Source organism: Tympanuchus pallidicinctus, unplaced genomic scaffold (assembly GCF_026119805.1).
Source record: "Tympanuchus pallidicinctus isolate F22 unplaced genomic scaffold, pur_lepc_1.0 scaffold22, whole genome shotgun sequence".
Lineage (NCBI taxonomy): Eukaryota > Metazoa > Chordata > Aves > Galliformes > Phasianidae > Tympanuchus > Tympanuchus pallidicinctus.
Window position 1 is genome coordinate 40849699 of NW_026294739.1, and position 13839 is coordinate 40863537.

The following is a 13839-nucleotide window of genomic DNA, read 5'->3' on the forward strand; positions in this document are numbered from 1 at the left end:
CCAGCGTGTTCCTTGGCCTTGTGCTCTGTACCTGGGCAGATTCATCCCTGCTCATGGCAGCGAGCTGTGGTCAGCTCTTCCTGCTCCATCCTGCCACTTCTTGGTGTGTTGGTTATTTCTGAGGAAAAAGCCAAAAGCACTCAAAGCCATACCCTGTAATTTAGGCAGGGAGAGAACAAGGCCAAAGTTACTGTTACTGTGCAAATGAACGTGGGGCATCACAAGTACTGGAGATGTCAGCCCTGTCCCACTGTACGGAGGAAGGAGAAGCAAATAGCAAATTCCTTCCATGCTGCCGTTTTCTCCTGCAAGGGGAGCTGTTTCCTGTAGCCAAGAGCCCACCAGCAAGCCATGCAGTGAGGTTCAGGGCTGCTTTCTCCTGCCCTTTGATTGTATTCCTAAAAGCTTTGCGCAGTAACTGATTCTACCTTCTGGCTACTTTGTTTCTCTTACCTAGTCTTCAGCAGAGACTGAATGCTTGAGAGAGGTTGGGATCACTGTGTGCTCCATAAACCCTTACCCATGAGGAGCAGCCACGACTGCTACTTGTGCACATGGTGTCTCAGCCGCTGAGCTTCTGCTGTGGAGCTGGGAGAAAGCAGAGCTCGGGCTTGGAGCCTGTTGTAGTTGTGTTAATGTACTGAGCTGTGCTCAGCTGCAAGCCCTGTTGGTTGCTTTGGCGGGTTTGGATGCCTTGCACAGCCTGTTGGACCAACCCTTGGCACTTCAGCACAGCTTGCACCTCCACCGCTCTGCAGTGCTACATGACTTCTGAGCACAGATTTGTGAATTTCCCTTTGTTTATTGCTCAAAATTATATTTACTGCTCATATGAATGTTCAGAACGCTGTTCTTGTGGGATTGTTTTTTATTTGCTGAAACTTAGAACCCCTCCTGTGTGGACTGTGACTCAAGATGTTGCTTTCTTTTTGTACTGAAGGATGCTTTCGTTTCAGGTAAAGCACTGCTCTGCTGCTCCTCCCACTCCAATAATCTGTCACTCTTCAGCAATTGTGTGGCGTGTGCTCATTCTCGGCATGCTTAATAAGTAAACCAAATAGCTGCTGGGCTCAGTGATCTCAGTATTTTTTTGGTTAACAAAGTAACCTTGAAAAGGAGAGTAGAGTACACACGAGGTGGGCGGGGAGTTGTATTTTTCAGCTGGTGTTAATGTTCAGATGCACTCAACAGTCCAGTCTTGATGTCTGATACAAACAGAAGTCTTACTCTGCTATAAGAACTTGGGAGAGATCAGATCTTTCTCTTTGCAATATGGTTGTTAACGGGTGAAAATACAGAAATAGCACAGAGGCTGTGCTCAAGAAGTGTGCCGTTAACATGCATCGCTCAGGAGACGGGTGATAGAATAGGAGCTTGAAGATCTGTTATTCAGCTGTCCCTACAGATGGGTGTGCAGATAATGCTGCATCTTGGCTCTGTTTGGCTGCGCTCTTTACATACGGGTCTGGTTTTATGGCCCCTCCCAGGTTTTGCTGCTTTAGGGTGTATCTGCTGCCTCGGGAGTGCAGGCAGGGGCTGCTGTGCTGCTGGGTGCTGTCCTTGCACCCTGCCAGCCTGCCCACACGGGTGCTGTTTTTATGAGGACTGAGCTGTCCTCATCCCTTCCTTCCCTGCCGCATAAACAAACCCCTGAAGTTTCTAAAGCCACTCAAGTGTAAAGGCTGCATAAAGAGGCTGTGAACCGAATTCAGTTAATACTTAAAGTCTCATTTTACCTCTCTTCTTTTCTTCCCAGAATCTAAAAATTTACGTTGACTTCGTTGAATGCGTCAAATTCTAACAAAATGGAAGCCAAAGCACAGCATGAAATATACCTCTGTCTGTATTAATATGCATGAAGATTAGAAGCTTGTGTGTCTCTGAAACATCAGCAGGTAAAGCAGCTCTCTGTGAGCCAGAGGAGAAATAACATCTGTTATGTAATTGGACCAAGTTACTTTACCTTAATTGGGAAGTCATAGCTGTGCTTATTCCCTCTAGAGGTATTTAGAAATAGGTTGCTGTTCTGAAAGCTTCTATTTTAAAAAGCAGAAGGATTTCAGAAGTATGTTGGGATGGGGAGAGAGGTGCTTGTCTTGGCCAGCAGATTTCTTCCCACTTGGATCACTGGAGCATCCCTGGCTGTAGCAACGGAAGGAGCAGTGGATAGGTGAAGCACTTTGGAATAGCAGAGAAATTGCAGGACGTTGGAGAAATGCTGATGTGTTGGCATGAAAGGAGGTGGAGTGGGTGAGTGTGGTGCCCAGTGGTGGAGTGCAGGGTGGAGGCACAGGAGCCACCTTCCTTTCTGACCAGCTTTGCTTGGTGATTACGTGCATGTAATAGTTCAGGTGAATGCCAACTCTCCCTTTTGTTAATGAGAGAAACATGCAGTAAATCCCTGTAAATAAGGCTTTGAGGAAACCAAAGCTTGGTAAGTTTACTATTTGACTTTAGTAAACATATCTTGAGAACCTTACAAAATGAAAACTGTTACACAGAATCAGTGGGGAAACAAATCAGCTGTCCAGTTTGGGATAGTTGAGGAATAGTCCAGGGCTGGGTGGGACGGAAGAGCTTCCGGGGAGGTTCAGCAAAAGCTGATCCTTGTCACAGTTTTCCATTACTGCTTCTTAGTACAAAATGTCCAGTTTGAAACTTACGTGTGATCAGACGGTGACTGATGGCGTGGCAGAGGGCGATAAGGCGGTGGCGTGGCTGCGAGGCAGAGCAGAAACGTTCCAAGTGGTGCCAAGGCTGCGGCGTGTAAAAGCACATGGCAACACCATGAGTGTGAATGGAGACAAATGGCATCCTGGAACGCAGCGGCAGAGCTGTGTTTTGGGAGTTCAGTGGATAAACAGCTTAAATGTGCATTTCTAAGGTGATGCTGTGGCAGAGAAGCTAATGGAGTTGTCAGATGCCTTAATGGAGGGAGCAGAGCTAGCGTTCTTACCTGTGAGGTGAAGTCATTACCAAGACACAGAGTATAGCTCTGCTGTCAGCACTTAAAGCAAAGCTAAGGAAAAAGGTACTGAACTGCAAAGGGAAATAAACTCCCAGGGAGCTAGGAAATAGTGCTGTGCAGTGACATGGTGCTTCAGCGTGCTGCTTCTGAGCAAAACCCAGAGGTGGCTTGGTTGGTCCTCTGATCTCCCTGCTTTTGTCTTGCCAGGGAGATCAGCGAGCTGCCTTAGTCTTGCTGACACGCACAAACAAGAGTTTGTAGGCAGATAAATTCAGTGCACGAGATGTAAGTTGCTTTCACAGAGGAGGTGATGAACCTTTGGGTCGTGTGACAGGGAGAACAGTGGTGAATTCTCCGTTTCTAAATGTCTTTGCATTGGGATCGTGGAAAAAAAAATGCTGGAAATTATTTCGGTACAGAAAGGAAGAGTAAACAACAGGTAATAATTTTGTGTTATGATGATGGGTCGTGTCTGGAGGTTTGAGTATTTGACTTTCTGAGCTCTCCTGCGTTAGCACATACAGCAGGCTGAGCATCTCCACGTGGAGAAGGCTGTCATCTCAAAGTGCTTTCCCTATCTTACATTAAGAAGATGGGAATGGGCAAAAGTTAGCTTGAATCAGCTGCAGAGCAAACTTGAAAATAACCCATGTGGTCTTCTGGCTGGTAGTTTCAGTGCTTCTGAAGCTTGAATTTGGCAGTCCGAGTTTCCTGGCTGTTTGTAGGAGGCCAAGTAGGGTAATTCAAGAAAACAAATGGTTTTCAGTTTTGTGGTTTGTTGGTGTGGGGTTTTTTTTGTTTTGTTTTGTTTTCAGGATCCAGTGTGTGTGCAGTGATAGCTGTTCTGCAGCGTGGCTTCTAGCTCCTGGCCAGCTTTTTAGGTGGACACAGGGAGTCCTGTGGTGAGCCTGCAGTTGGTAGGAGAAAGAAACAGAGAAAATACACCCCAGCTGATGGAGATTTTGCAGGGTGCTATGGAGAAAGTGGGTCTGAAAGGCATCTGCAGGTCCAGAGGCTGAGGTCCCTGATCCAGACAGGGCCGAGGGTACAGCTGCAGCTCTGGTGCTCTCCCTTTCTGCTGTTTCCTGCTTGAGCTTTGGGGGAACAGACTAGTGGATTAGATGGGCATTGATCCTACTCTGTAGAGCATCGCTCCTGTTGGAGAAAGCTTTCATCAGCAGGTTGAAAAATTCCCTGCAAGTGAGCTTACATCTCTTGCTGTGTTGGGAATAACACCAAAGAGTTTGGGGAAGTAGGAACACTGGTTTTCCTGGCAAATTCTTTTCCACCAGGACCTTCTGCTTGTGTGCATTGCCAGGCAATCAGTTGGTTTGCACACAGCTACTTACACACATCCCACAAGCAGGTGGGGAGCAGCTAGGTGGAAGTGGAACAGCTTCTGTGGAACTGAAGTGCCTCAATAAATCTTGGGGGAAAAAACCCAGAGGCTTTCTGAAAAGGTCATTTAGATGACAAGTACTGGTCAGGGCATTTGGATATTGGTAAGCATTTTTTACTCTGCTGAAGCAGACCAGTAAATGTTACTGTATGTTTAATATCACTGTGAAAGGAATCAAATTCTCCTGTTGTTTATAAAGAAATAAACATCACTGCTCTGGACTGGATCCTAAGGGAGCTTTCCACTGCCATGGAACCAACAGCAACTTTTGGCAGGTTTCTTCATCTTCTCATATAGCTTCTCCATCTAGTAGTGTTTGGTTTCTAAAGCTGTCACCTCCTAACCAATTCCAAACAGGGATTTTAAAACGGAAAAGAAAAAAGGAAATGGTACTGAATTAAAATTGCCCCTACATTGGGGTGTACCTACTTGTCTTAGTAGTTTAAAATGGTGGCTTTCTTTTATGTGCTAGGCTGTTTGCATGGGGGTGCCTGCAGAGTGTGTAACTCAGTGCAATTTCTCATCTCTAAGGGAAGATTTATTGATTCTTGTGCTTGTGTTGAATGCACAGAAGGTGCACACTGGTTACTTGACCCTTGCCTGGCTTCTATGTTAATGTACTCCTTCCTGCTCAGCGGTGGCTGCTGTTGGTTCCTACCTGCTCTGCTGGCCCTTGTGGCTGCTGGAGTGCTATGTGAGCCCACAGGAGATGATGCTTGGCTCCTGTTGTATGCATGGAAGTAGTTTTGTCCTCTTGAAGCAGCTGTAAGCAAGGAGGTGGCGCTGGGTGTTTGTCCTGCCCTGCTCACAGACCAGCTCCCACTGGTTCCTCTGTCCCAGCTGGTCAGCATGGTGTGGTGGCGCCCATTAAAGCTTCGTGTCCCAGAGCTGCCTCTTCAGATGGGCTCTCACAGCCTCCCCCACCACTGGAGACACAAACTCGTTATGGTTCTGCAGAGGAGTGCATGTGGTAGCCCTCGTTTCTTCCAAGTTTCTTCTTTTTTCTTTATCAGTTTGGATTTACTCATCTCAGCCTTGGGTTTTCTCTGGCAAATTGGCAATTTCCACCTTTTCTATCTGAGCTTTTCTCTGATGTTGGTGTTTGCACAGCCCTTCTTTGACTTGATATCACTCACTCATGATTCTTTTTATCTCCTGAATGTTGATACAGTGAATCTGTGCTCTGGCAGTCCTGTTTTCTTCAATTAAAACGGAGAGGTTTCAAATATTCTTCCCTCAGAAAGTGCAGGTCGCTAGCAAATTGCTCAGAGTGGCAGTGCTTCTCCACATTAAAAGTACACTGAAAACTGGTTGATGTTTGAGATCTTGCACACATATTCCTGGTCCCCTAGAAGGTGCATGGAAAGCAGTGCTGAGACCAACAAATCCGTCTTCAGAGCAGGGCAGCTGTAACTGCATACATGAAAAGGAGCTCATTAGATTTGAAGTTTGTTCATCCTTAATCTTACATATTCTCCTGCTGGAAAATGACAAAACAGTTTATGTTGGAAGGGATCTCTGGAGGTACAAGCCCTGGCTCAGACAGGGCTGACTATCACATTAAATGAGGATGTTTAAGGTTGTATCTAACAAATATTTTCAGTATCCAGAAGATAAGTCTTCTGTATCTCTGAGCAGCCTGTTCCAGCGTTTGGCCTCCAAGCGTGTGGTTTTGTCTCCCTGCCCTCTGTTAAGGCAGCAGTACAACCTCTCCTTTGCCTTCCCACAGCTGCATTGACTTGCACACAGCGTCCTGCCCCCAGACTGTCCCAGTGCTCCTGTGCAGGGCTAAGGGAGCTCAAAAATGGGCCTGTGGAGCAGCAACGTTTCCAGCTTGTCCTGTTTTCCTTCAGGCTTATCGTGCCTTACCTACGTGCCAGAAATCTGATTGGAAGGTAAATGCATGCAAGGCCAGAAAACATGCTGGTTCCTTTTCCAGTAAACAAGTGCAGGAGTGGCTTTTCTGCCCTCTGACATCACCATGGAGGGGATCTGAACAAGGATGCCTTCCTTTTCATAGCCTGTGCACTTGTGTTGCTGGAACACCTTGCTCCTTGGGCTGTGTGTTAGTAAGATGGTGTTTCTTGAGTGGTGTCTGAGCTGCCTGTCATAAAACCCCTTTGAAAACTCCTGTAACCTCTTTCCTGTCTGTGCCGTTTGGAAGGAGAAGGGCGGTGATCATCCTTTCATTTACCAACCATTCTTATTTCTCAATTCAAATCTCACAGAAAGCAAAGCTGAAATAAAAGAGGTAAATAAAAGAGATGCTTCGGTTCGGTGGGCTCTGCTGCCCACTGTGTTGTGCCCAGTCCCAGGATGGGTAAGGTGATGCAGTTCCATGCAGGAGATGGTTGCTGTGCACCACCTGTCTTCCAGTGCTTCACTCTTCAGTTTATTTTGTACTAACTTACACGTTGTTAAGCTTCAGGAGATGCCCATCTTTCCCCGTGGCCCCTCTGAGCATCCCTTTTTCTGGTCAATGTCTCCAGCTTAGGAGATTTTCATTGAGTGTTGACTAAAAGGAGATCAATTCTGAATACTTTGGAAGCTTGCTGTCACCAAACGTTCACAGCTCTCCCAAGCTTTATCAGCAGTGGTCTTTGAAGCTGATAATTAAAAATAGACTTGTCAAGGAAAAACTGCAGCCAGAAGCCAGAGCTTTGTATTAAATAATAAACAGGAGAGCCAGGGGAAGAAAAAATACTGACGTTGGAAGGGCACAGAACTACTATGGAACTTAACACTACTTGGCACGGGCTAATAGCACATGCCTGGTTTTAGAAGGCTTTCTGGGGGTTTCTTACTGTTTCCAGGGATGTCAGCATGTATGCACACTAAGGACTGAACAGGATTACTGGTAAGGAGTGATGTGCTGGCCTCTAGATGCTTCAGTTGTGTAAAAGTGAGTATTTTAAGCTCTTAATTGATGAGGGTGCTGGAGCCTCACAACTTTCCAACTAGCTGAGGCTGTTCTTCTGCAGAACGATGAGGTTGGAAGTGTGTTAAAGCTGGCTCTGTTGCTTTATTAATAGTGTTGACTACACTGACTGTGTAACGGGTTATATGTGGTGTAATTTACACCCCAGTGCCAATAAATTATGTTTGTGGTGTGAGTTGGTATTGCACAGTGCAGGATGACATGGACACCTGAAGTAGACGTGACCAGCTCCAAAATGTCATGCAGCACTCTCAGCTTGATGCTAGGTCCACGCAGTTCTTGGTTGTAAGGACTTAAAATGCTGAAGGGTTTGAGAAGAGGTAGAGAGAGGAGTGTGTAAAAGAAGGTCATTCTTCCTGGTAAGAACACGAAAGCTGGTGGAAGTACTCTGTGGGTTTTGTTTAAGGCTTGTTGAAAAAGTGAAGGAGTCCTCAAGCAGTCACAGTGCTGTTTTTAGTGGTAGGGAACTACACGTTTCCCATTTAAAAAGCATTAAACATCCAAATAGTGGTTTTTTTCCCCCCCTTCCTCTCCTTCCTTTGTCTTCTGTGTAGTTGTACTGTTCCTACTCATTTATTCTGTTCCAGAGAGCATTCTGACATCAAGCTGCATGAAGAATAGCCAGTATGAGGAGGACAGATCAGTCCAGGCAGAAGTGCAGAAGCATCGAGAACATAAGTGTGAATGAAGGGGTTTCAGTGTGTGCTCTGCATTCCATGCTGAGGCACTGGCTTCCTGAGCACTCCAAGGGAGCACTGTTAGGAAGAATCCCTCTAGCTGTGCTTCTCTTTTGCTGTGCTGGTGTTTGGTCACACCAGAGACCTGGTCTGCATGGAAATAAGTTGTTTGTTTGGCTGCATGAGCTCTGGCCTCGTTTCCTGACCAAGCTGCAGTCTTGGAAATCCTTGTGCTGGCACAAGGGGTAGTTGAGGTGATGTGGGTGGGAATGAGCGGGCAGTTAAAGGCAGGGATGGCGTTGGCAGCATGAGCCCAAGTGCTTGGAAAATGAGGCTTTAGTCCTGGTGGAAAAGTTTGTTGCTGTTTGGTTTTTATTTTCCCCTCCAAAGCTGAGTGCCTTTACAGAATTTTCATCTGCTTCCAAATCCAATTGAAATGACATTGCTGGGGCTTGGTCTGTCAGAATGTCCAGGTGGATTAAACAGCTCAAAACTCCACAGTGAGGGCCGCTGCCTAGGGTTAATGTGGGCTCGGTTCTGTTTATGTCTGTTCCAGCACTTACTAATGCAGAGTAACTTTCCTGAGATCTGTGATTCGAGAGTAAGGGTGACTTAATTTGGGCTACAGGCATTTGTCTTGTCCACCGCCCTCGTGCCATCCGTGTTCCCAGAACTCCTGGAATTTCCTGTCTCTGCTGGAAGGATGGCAAACTACACCTTTCCAGCTGACAGCCTGACATTAAACCAGCTGGCACCGACTTTGGTTTTCCTTAATGCATCAGGGTGTAATTTGTGAGGTGATTAACAGTTACAGCATCAGAGCTGTTCATGGGGCAGGAAGCACAGTACCATCCCAGGGATGAGCACTGCCTGCTGTGATTTGAAACCCAAATTGGGCAGGGCATCACTACTTAGTGTTTGTGCAGAGATGAAAGCAAGCAAGAGCTGGTGCCCAAAAGCTTGTTCATGGGTGGTACTTCATCTAGATAAAGCCCTGGAGGAAAAACAAATTCCAGACACTTGTACCTGGTTGTGAAGGCTCCAGACTGCTGCACTGCTCTCTTCCTGGTGTAGCAGTACCTGGAGATCTGTTCTGATGTCATGCAACACAGCATCAGGTAGCCATTGGTTTTTAAAGAAACACCTTTATTTGCTTTTTGCAGTTTGTTAGTATCCTGAATGAAAGCCTCAGTCATTGTGTGAAGGGCAAAATGGCCACAAGTGCTTGTTAATTAAAACCATTAACCTCTTTCAAAATCTGCCTGCAGAATTAGGCTTTCCCTTTTGTGGCACTGGACTCCATGGGCTGTTTGGATTTGAAGGTAAAAATACATTGAGAGCAATGGCAAAGTATTGTAGTTGTCCCAGTGATCTTTTTGTGAGCCCCTTCATTGCTTTTACATTATGAAGAGCTATAAATGAGCCAAGCAATGAGTTCTTCTGTGGCTGTTACTTTTAAATTGTAAATCTTCCCATACTTTACATTGGATAAAGTTGCACGTTTGTCTTTATGACTTGAACTGTCAGATTAGTAGAACAGAATACCTTTCTTAATGTATCAAAAAGGGAAACATCTCAAAAAAAAATATAAATAAATCATGTTTTCCTTCTCTCACTGGAGTTGTCTGTAGGACCGAAGAACCGATGTCAGCTAGCGAGGCTATAGGAGCAGTTATTGGAAGAAATAAGAAAAAATAAAACCATTGTTAGCTAAATATGGAAGGAGAAATTAAGGAAGAGTGGAACAAGGCTTGATTAAGAACAAGAAAATGTAATGAAGTTGTCCTAACTGCCTTCTTTTGATGCAGCCTACTTTCCTCGTGAAGGCTCACCACACGAAGCTGAAGGAAGTTAGCTGCAGCCCAAGAGACTTGAACACACGTGGGAGTTATTGCCATAACTTCAGCAGTTTCCATGATTTCAACAATTCACTGTGTTCTCTTACACTTTCCTCTCTCTGGTAGGCCGTGTCTTATTAAGGCATAGTCATCAGTGTGGGTTCTGGAAGGTCTGTGAATCAGTGGTGTGTGCTACTCACCAAGTGGTGGTGGTGGCCAGAAGTTCTCCTCGCTTTGCATCATCATCTCCTGAGGCACAGTGAGTGTTCAGAAGAGCTCTGGTGAAATCCCTGAATGCTTTCATGTGTTCAGGACGTTTGGAGATGTTGTCTGTAGAGGGCTTGAGTTAGCTGTAGTGCTTGGAATGCACTGTAAGCCTAATTCATTGCCCACAGTGCTGCTGAACGACCTGCATCCAGGGAGGTGGGCTGACTATGGAGGATTTAATAGGGCAAAAAGGTAAAAATCTGGATAACATCTGGATGAAAACATGCTGCCTTCACATAAGGAGTGACAGGTAAATTTGGTTCACAGTCGGCAACCAGCTGTGTGAAATAGTGTGTGGTTTTGATCACAGCTGAATGCTGTTGGTCGCAGAGAGGAAGGTGCCCACAAACTGGCTGCGACCTGTGGGATTGCGTGATGATTGAGAGGAAGCAGTTTCACTCTTAGGCTCGCTCAGTGGATGGCAGAATGGCACAGAGTGCAGGGCCACAGCTCAGTGCAGCCACCTGGCTTCAGGGACACAAAGCTCCTGCTGCTTGAAGTGCTGGCACTGTTACCCTACCTCTGTGTCTGCCCAGGCGTTCGTGGGGGGGGAATCACATCAGGAATTGTGTGTTCTGTCGTAATTAACCATTTCTTCTTCTGTTAGTTTTCAGCTGGAGTGAGTTATTGGTGGTGTTCGTTATGCAGGTGGGTGTATTGTTCTGTCAGTGCAAAGAAGGGAATGGCAAAGCGGAGGTGAGAGCAGCTCATTCAGCAGCAGTATGGTGTTTTCCTTCTTGAAGCGATTGTGCAACGTTGTGCAAGTTTAGAACCTTGTCTCCTGTCTGGTTAATGGCATAAGGGTGGTTTCCTCTGGATGGTAATTTGGCATAGGCATCCACTTACATGCTTTGAGTTGTTCCCTGGAAGAATGTGCTTTTCTCCCTGCCCTGTTAGGGAGGCCAGCCTTCAGCACAGACAGCTTGGCTGGGTAGCAGCCATAGGACTGCAGGCACCATCAGAGCTGTCTGCCCACACCCAGTCCTTTTGTGGGTCAGTACTTAGGGAAACCATCCTTCCATGGCTTTACGCTGGTAGCCCTTTACTTCAGCTGTGGCTCTTTATGCATTTCATAGCTTTCTCATGTTGAAAGGCTGCTTTTTATACACAGAAAAGACATAAGCATAGGTTGGCCAGGTTGGATGGGGCCCTGGGCAGCCTGGTCTGGTGTTAAATATGGAGGTTGGTGGCCCTGCCTGGGGCAGGGGGGCTGGAGCTTCGTGCTCCTTGAGGTCCCTTCCAACCCAAGCCATTCTGTGATTCTATGAAGTTGGTGTTTTTCTTTTTGCTTATTCTCTATGAAATGGTAAACATATTTCTGAGAGTGGTTGCTTAATAGTGAATCAATGGGAGTGCCTTTGAAAAAGATAATTAAAGCTGTAATAGATGTTCATCAAGTAGCAGGTTTGATTTTATTTTCTTTTAATGTTTTCAGTGCCAGTGTTCTGGATGGCAAGAAGGAAATGAGAGCAGCTGGAAATGGTTGTAGCACTCATAACCAGTGGATATGGGATTTAATGCAGCAGGCAAACCAAAGCTTTGTTTCCAGCATGAGAGAATTCCTTGATAAACCAAAGTTCCCAATTTCTCAGGCATGCCAGCTTTCCACCATCAGCAGCTGTGATAGCACTGTGAAAGCAGCCTGTCTCAAGCTGTGTCAAGTAGCATGACGTTTGATAGCCTTACCTTCAGTAGAAGAAAAAGTTGGTTCCCTCTTCCACCCTGTTCTTAATTCAACACAGCTTTAAGCCTTTGCATGTGTTTCATTTATGATCGAATGCTTAAACATATCTGCCCCTCTTCATCTTTTATGTTTCTCTGAGCAATTAGCAACAAATGAATGAGAGTCTCCTATGAAATTTCAGTCCTTGTGTATATAATCTGAGCTCTGGTTGAACTCTCAGCTCTTTGTACCACTTCCCTTGCTGTGTGAGGATTTCTTGGGTTTGAGTGCCACACTGTGGAGAGCAGGAATTGGCATACACAGAAATGGAGAGCGTGAGGCTGTGGGAGGAGGTAGCTCCTGCACCCAGTTCGTATTCTGGATTTGCTGCCTGTGTCTTTCTGTTGATAAACCTAGGAATCTTAGTGATGATGGCACTGTTGTGCAAACTAAAGATGGGCAGTAGTGAGGAAGCAGTAAATGTTGGCCAGCTGTAGCATCTTAATAGAAGCAGAGCTAGGATAGCCTGTGCTTAATGCACTTGGGCTGGCTGGGATTACATTTCTCTCAAGCAACCTTTTGATTTCTTTCTTTGGAATAAGCTGCCAACTTTTACCAGATGCATACCCTAATTTATTTCTGCTTGTTTCAATTTTTTAGGTAAGCAACTCATTTAATTACTAAAACAGGGTCTGTTCTGTAGGCATCCCCGTTTCTCACCCAGTGAGTTGGGCTACGGCAGCACAGCTCACTGGTGTGTGGTGCTGTGTCTCATTTAGAGTCTGTTGAGGGCATGTGTGTCAAGAGCTCTACAGTGAGAGATGCTGAGCAGGGCCATCTGTAGGGTGGGAGACAGAGCAGGGGTGGCTCAGGTGAATGGCAGCACGCTCCTGCAGTTGTGTGTGTCCTTTGGCTGAAGTCTTGCTCGCCAAAGCAGCAGCCTGCCTTCCTAAGCTGGTAAACCTTCCTGACACCATAAGCAGCATGCTGGAGTCTTTGGATGCTGACCAGGGGCAACCTGGTGTGTGACCAAGGGATGCCGCTCCCTCCCACCCATGGAGCTCCTGCTGTGCAGCGTCTGGGAGCTCACTCCTAGGTGCATTTACAGGTTTATTGCCAACCTGAATGATGCAGTTATTAAAGAGAGCCTTAGGAGAGCCCCACCTGGACTGCTGGGAACTGGCTGTGCTAGTGTCAGAGCTGCTGACCTCTGCTTTGTTCCATCAAGTGGAACTGCTAGTTCTGCAGATGGGCTTGTGCCATTTTTTCCTCACCTGCAGTCTTGTTACCTCCCACCCAATTTATCACGTTCTTTTCTTTAGCTCTGTCCTCCCTTCCTTTGGGAGGATGGAAAAGGTGAAACCTAAAGAGGTTTCTCCTCACACTTGAGATCATTGAAAGGCCATTCGCTCTGATGGTTTCACCCTTACCAGAGGGCAGGGAGCAGAGCACTGTTCCTGTGGCTGCTGCCTGGCGTTCAGCTCTCACATCATCTTGTGTGCTTCAGCCATGCGTCTGGATGGGCTGAATGCTGATGGGTGGTGAAGGAAGAGGGCAGCATCCCTACAGGGAGGCACTTTGGGGCCATATGGCAGCATCTCTGGGTGGCTGATCCCCCCTGGAGACCACTGCTTCTCCTGGGAAGCAATATAAATAGTGAGACCACGAGGATGTGGGTGTCCCCAGTGGGAGCAGCATTGTTCTGGCACCTCTGCTCCGAACCACCATCCCTCACACTGAAGTGAAGCTAGAGCTGGGCATGCTGTGCTCATCCTGCCCGAGGAGGGCACTGTGCTCTCATTCAAGATGGGAGCCCTGCATTGCTCACAGGAAACAGGCCTCGCTGCCTGGAGCCTTTTTACTTCCTTAGCAGGCACGGTAGGAGAAACTTAAGCATATAGAAAACAAGTAAGAATATAATTGGAGGAATTTCTAACCGTAAGAACTGAAGTCTTCATTCTTAGTCCTTTTTCCTCCTGAAAAAGCTTTGCAGTTCTCAAGCTTAATGCTTCGTGTCAGCTCTTTGCCTGTGACAGTATGTTACTTTTGTGTCTTTCACACGTATAGCCAAAGACAGACTCTGATACTA

At 46.4% G+C, this 13839-nt stretch overlaps 1 protein-coding gene across 2 annotated transcripts in view; it reads left to right on the forward strand.

Moving 5' to 3' along the window:
* CTCF (CCCTC-binding factor) overlaps positions 1-13839 on the forward strand; it is a 30544-nt gene that overhangs the window by 2710 nt on the left and 13995 nt on the right. Inside the window, exon 2 of one of the 2 annotated variants that reach the window (XM_052685408.1) lies at positions 1757-1895. The exons of the other annotated variant lie outside the window; for it this stretch is intronic. The gene's annotated coding sequence lies outside the window, so the exon portion shown is untranslated. The remainder of the gene's footprint in view (positions 1-1756; positions 1896-13839) is intronic. 2 annotated transcript variants of the gene reach the window in all.